Source organism: Pseudorasbora parva, chromosome 25, assembly GCF_024679245.1.
Source record: "Pseudorasbora parva isolate DD20220531a chromosome 25, ASM2467924v1, whole genome shotgun sequence".
Classification (NCBI taxonomy): domain Eukaryota; kingdom Metazoa; phylum Chordata; class Actinopteri; order Cypriniformes; family Gobionidae; genus Pseudorasbora; species Pseudorasbora parva.
In genome coordinates, this window is record NC_090196.1 from 28,414,303 (window position 1) to 28,420,467 (window position 6,165).

The following is a 6,165-nucleotide window of genomic DNA, read 5'->3' on the forward strand; positions in this document are numbered from 1 at the left end:
ATCCCATAGGATGGATGGAGTCACTTCTCCATTGTCATTTTCCTTAAAATATAACTCAGTTTCAGTTCTTAATTGTTCTTTAATTTTAGGGTCATTTAATATACTTGAATTAAGTCGCCAGATTGTGGATTTAGGATTGTTATTAGTGTAGATGGATAAATGTATGGGGGAATGGTCAGATAGATCAATTGTTCCAATGTTGCATGTTTTAATTCTGTGTCTTTCTTTACTAAAGGTAAAAAAGTAATCTATTCTAGAGTACGTGGAGTGTGGTGCAGAATAATGTGTGTAATCTCGACCAGAAGGGTAGAAATCTCTCCAGATATCAATAATTCCAGTTTCGGTCATGATACAGTTTATCTTTCTAGTGAGTGATTTTTGTTGAAGTAAATTTGTACCCGAGCTATCTAGTTTAGATAATCTCATATTCATATCCCCTCCACATATCAACATTCCCTGGGTTTCTGACGTCATCATTTCGAATAACTGTTTGTAAAATGCCCAATCACTTCCAGGTGGTGCATATATGCTAAGAATGGTGACCAGTAAGCCATCAATTCTCCCCTTGACCAGTATGTATTGACCATCTTTATCTTTTTTTTCAGATAAATGCTCATAGCGAGTTTGGTGGGAAATTAGAATTGCTACCCCTCTTCGATGCCCTGATTTGTAGGATGATGAGAAAACATGCTTATAAGGACCTCTCTTTAATTTTTTGTGCTCCGCTTCTGATAAGTGTGTTTCCTGGAGAAGGGCTACATGAGCCTTTTCCTTTTTCAATTTAGACAGTATTTTGGATCTCTTTTGTGGATTGACCAATCCATTTACATTGAAGGAGAGGATATTCAATGATTGATTAGTGTCTATCATTATTATTAGAGTAAGAAATGTTTTCAGTCCCATTATTACCACTTGTCCCAAGAACAGATTTTAAGCTGCATAGAACAGCAGCAAACCAAAAACATATAGTAAAACAAGTAAAATAATGTATACTTGTATACATCCAAACTGACATGACTCCCATTGGTGGGGTTAACATGATATAACCCTGTAAGACCTGATGTAGTACAGTCTCTAGGAGGGTAAGCCCCCCAGTTAGGGGTGGGCCCTCTGCTAAAACGTCCTTGTTGCTCAGTTCACACATTCATTCGTGTGGAAAAACAAACAAAAGAGAAAATAAAAAAATAAACAAAACTGTCGTTTCCCGGCGTTAAATCAAAATAGGCAGATATCACTCGTATGCAGGAAACATCTGCTCTTTAATACTTTCGACCAGTGGGCGAACAGGGTATAACTAAGTCACTTAAAAAGTACCTGAGGCTGCTCGCTTCACATTTTAGCATAGGCTATCTCTCTCCTGCTCCCTGTTACTTTAAGCTGGATCCCTTCGAAACTGCTCAAGTCTAGCTTTAGTCGATGGTCCTGCTCGTGTTGCGCGCTCTCTACCTCGTCGCTGTTCTCTCCGGTTCCCGTCGCTCACGGTCCACGTTAGTCTCTTTAACTGTTCCATCAGCGTTGCGGGTGGTTTTATGACAGTGACGGGTAGGCCCTTCTCGAACATTTCTTTCGTTGCTTCCTCAGCCGTGGAATAAACCCGTGTTCCATCTGGGTAAAACACCCTTAGTTTCGCGGGGAATGGCGTCTGAAACCTTATCCCTCGTTCTTTCAGTATCTTCTTAGCCTCCGCGTAGGACTGTCTTTGTCGAAGCACGTTGGGTGCGTAGTCGTTATCCAAGTTTATTTGTTTACCTTTCCAGTTAAACCCTTTCTTCTGCCACGCTTTTCTAAGGACCTCTTCTTTAGTCCTGTAGCTGAGAAAGCGCACAACGATGGACCGCGGTGGGGCTCCATCTGGTGGAGCTGGTGCGAGTGCGCGATGGGCCCGTTCTATCTGGAGATTCAGACTCGAAGAGAGCTCCAGATTTTCTTTTAGCATGTTTTCAATAAAGTCTATCATTGAGTGGGCATTTTTTTCTTCACCTTCAGGAATGGAGTAGATCCTTAAGTTATTTCGCCTCGAGCGTCCTTCTTGGTCAGTTAGTTGCGTCTCGAGTCTGGCCTGAATATGAATCAGCTCAGTCATGATGTCTTCCACCGATTGCACTCGTTCCTCAGTGTCGAGTATACGGCTTTCTACCTCCTCGAGTCTTGCATTGGTAGTGCTGATTTGTTCCTTTATTTCCTGTAGTTGTTGGGTGTTATCTTTTCTAAAGTCTTTAATTTCCATGAGAATCGCTCGTAGATCAACGTTGCCCTCCTGTTCCGCCGCGCTAGTGCTTGCGTTAGCTAAGCCACTGTCTTCGTTAGCTTCAATTTCTTCGTTCATTATTTCGGTCTGCTTCTTTGATTTCGATTTAGTCTGCCTGTCTTTCACCATCGCCCTGCCTTGTACCTTTTTGTTTAGCAAATTTACGTCTAGCTTTACGAGTTTTCAGGGCTTTTTAGTTAAAAATGCCGGGAGCAGCAGCTTTTATGCAGCCATCTTGTTGCGTGTACAACCGGAAGTCCAGGACGTTTTTAATGTGATGTTCACCCAAAAATGAGAACGTGATGTTTATCTGCTTACCCCAGGGCATCCCAGATGTATGAGTGTTTGTTTCTTCAGTAAAACATAAATTAAGATTTTAACTCCAACCGTTGATAATACATGTCAATGGCCAATGGGGTGTATTTCTATGAGAGTTAAAACACACAGACATACACTTACCTAAAGGATTATTAGTAACACCTGTTCAATTTCTCATTAATGCAATTATAACATGGCAGTTGCTTCAATGCATTTAGAGGTGTGGTCCTGGTCAAGCCAATCTCCTAAACTCCAAACTGAATGTCAGAATGGGAATGAAAGGGGATTTAATCAATTTTGTTGTTTTTGTGTGCCATGGTTGTTGGTGCCAGACAGGCAGGTCGGAGTATTTCACAATCTGCTCAGTTACTGGGATTTTCACACACAACCATTTCTAGGCTTTACAAAGAATGGTGTGAAAAGGGGAAAACATCCAGTATGCTGCAGTCCTGTGGGTGAAAATGCCTTGTTGATGCTAGAGGTCAGAGGAGAATGAGCCGACTGATTCAAGCTGATAGAAGAGCAACTTTGACTGAAATAACCACTCGTTACAACCGAGGTATGCAGCAAAGCATTTGTGAAGACACAACACGCACAACCTTGAGGCGGATGGGCTACAACACCAGAGGACCCCACCGGGTACCACTTATCTCCACTACAAATAGGAAAAAGATGCTACCATCAATTTGCCATACAATTTGCATGAACTCACCATGGACAGTAGCCTGACAAGCCAGACCCACATCAAGATGTTTGGTCTGGAAACTCACCATAGACAGCTCAATCCGAGGGGCGGGATAAACGGTTGTCTTTCAAACTCCCTCTGCACACGATAGGATAGCGCTACACCAACCAGAGCAACACGAAGGTGAAGCAGAGCTCGCTGACAGATTAAACATTCGCCGTATCCGGTCGGCAAAACTCCGAACACATCTTCCCTTTTTAAGAATGACTTCAGTGCCGCTCTTTGTTCTTTTCTCAGAGAAAAGCTTAACTCCAAGTCTTCCAGAGTCGCGGTCAAAGCTGATTCGAAAGACCGCCGTTTGCCAGTTTCTATGTTTACTAGAAGCACGCAAGCGCAACTCGGCCGTCGTCATTATGGCCCCACCTGCCGACTCTATACACAATGTGATTGGGCCGTCCAGATTCTGAGGAATACAGCTCAGATGGGTATTGAGAGTGCCTAGACGACACTTGCAGGCAAATTTAATTTGCTGTCGCTAGGGTGCGTCTAGATTTCTAGGCTACATGGACAGTTGAAGACTGGAAAAATGTTGCCTGGTCTGATAATTCTCGATTTCTGTTGAGACATTCAGATGTTGGAGTCAGAATTTGGCGTAAACAGAATGAGAGCATGGATCCATCATGCCGCTTTTATCACTCTGCAGGCTGGTGGTGGTGGTGTAATGGTGTGGGGGATGTTTTCTTGGCACACTTTAGGCCCCTTAATTGGCCATTGTTTAAATGCCACGGCCTACCTGAGCATTGTGTCTGACCATGTCCATCCCTTTATGACCACCATGTACCCATCCTCTGATGCCTACTTCCAGCAGGATAATGCACTGTCATTTCGAATCAAGCTCAAATCATTTCAAATTGGTTTCTTGAACATGACAATGATTTCACTGTACTAAAATGGCCCCCACAGTCCAGATCTCAACCCAAATAGAGCATCTTTGGGATGTGGTGGAACGGGAGCTTTGTGCTCTGGATGTGCATCCCACAAATCTCAACTGCAAGATGCTATCCTATCAATATGGGCCAACATTTCTAAAGAATGCTTTCAGCACCTGGTTGAATCAATGCCACGTAGAATTAAGGCAGTTCTGAAGGCGAAAGGGGGTCAAACACAGTATTAGTATGGTGTTCCTAATAATCCTTTAGGTGAGTGTACGAATCCATATTAAACCCTGTGGCTCGTGGCGACACATTGATATCTTAATACACGAAACGATTGGTTTCAGTGAGAAACCCAACAGTATTTATGGAATTTTTTAAACTTCAAATACAACACAATTTGCCATCACTTCCACTATGATATGTGTGAGACATTACTTCTGCCTCTTGTGTACCAATGAGATACGCCATATCGTGTGTTTGGACCTCATCCAGTGGTAGTGATGGCAAATAGTGTTGTATTTGAGGTGAAACAATGTAATACTGTTGGGTTTCTTGTAGAAACCGTTCCTTTCGTTTCTTAAGACATTATTGTGTCGCCACGAGCCACAAGGTTTAATATGGAGTCGTATGTCTGTGTTTTTTACTCTCATAGAAATGCACCCCATTGACATGCATTATACAAGCAACGGTTGGAGTTAAAATTCTTAATTTGTGTTCTACTGAAGAAACAAACACACATACATACTGGATGCCCTGGAGGTAAGCATATCCACATCACATTTTCATTTTTAGTTGAACTATCCCTTTAATATAACTGTGATTTTATTAGTCTGAAAGAAGGTCATACCACCTAATTTTCATTTTTGGGTGAACTAACCCTTTAATGTCTTATTCTGTATGACCATAGTCAATATTTTATTATTGTTTATTATTATTAATAATAATACATTTGATTTATCTTTTTTATATTAAATTTTATTGCTGTCTATAAAAAAACAATTAATCTGTCATTTTTGTGATTATACCTTACAGCGAGTATTTCCTGTTGTCCATGAGGGCTTGTATCTCTCTCTCTCTCCCTCTCTCTCTGGAGTGGTCTCTCAACAGCTCTTGGCAGCAGACGTTCAATGCAGAGAGCAAACAGGGAATTCACCTTAAAAGGAGCCAATCTCGAGTCTCTCTAAACCGGAGAGCTGAGAGTGTATATACAACGGCATGTAACGGTTTACAGTCACTACAGCACTTTTTAAATAGTTGCTCAATGTCTGTTTTTCTTGTGTGTGTGTGTGTGTGTGTGTGTGTGTGTGTGTGTGTGTGTGTGTGTGTGTGTGTGTGTGTGTCCGTGTGTGTGTTTGTGTTTGTGAGAAAGAGAAACATTACATTTGCATGAGTTCACTTTCCCATACGAGCCCCCTGTGTGTGTTTGTTGTTGTCTTTTTCAGTCATATATGATCTATTGTCCTTTTTACTGTCCAATGCACAGCTTACACAACAAAACACTCACTGTTGGGCCACCAGACGAGCATGTGATGAATAAAACTTTGAACTTGCAGAGGGAGCGTGTTACATAAAATGGCTTACCAATTGTGTATGTTACAGATTAATGATAGTTGTCTGGTTGCATTGGTTGAAGGCATTTTTTGAGCATCATGGGAGACCAAAGCCTCTCAGACAAACACCTAAAAATCACAGGATTATTATGAGATAATTACACATGTTTAAAAGACTAAAAAGCACTAATCTAGTTTCTAGTCTTAGCTGGTATAGCTTGTTCTTGTGCCCAAAATCCCTATAAAAACATCAAGACAGACCAGCCTGAGCAAGGCCAGAAAACCAGATTAGGCTACAGTACATACACAGTCTTAAAGGTACAGTTACAGTAACAAAAACAGCTTACTAAAGGGTTAGAGAGGTCAGAAAATGAGCATCAAAATAAAATATTTCGATTTATGTTCAATATATGATCCTTGGAGGCTTGT

The 6,165-nt window shown here is 41.4% G+C and overlaps 1 long non-coding RNA gene across 1 annotated transcript in view; it reads left to right on the plus strand.

The window, feature by feature from the left end:
* Positions 1–5,395, plus strand: part of LOC137065271 (uncharacterized) — a 43,904-nt gene extending 38,509 nt beyond the window's left edge. The window contains exon 3 of the long non-coding RNA XR_010901611.1: positions 5,219–5,395. This is a non-coding gene — a long non-coding RNA (uncharacterized lncRNA). The remainder of the gene's footprint in view (positions 1–5,218) is intronic.
* The last annotated feature ends 770 nt before the right edge of the window (positions 5,396–6,165 follow it).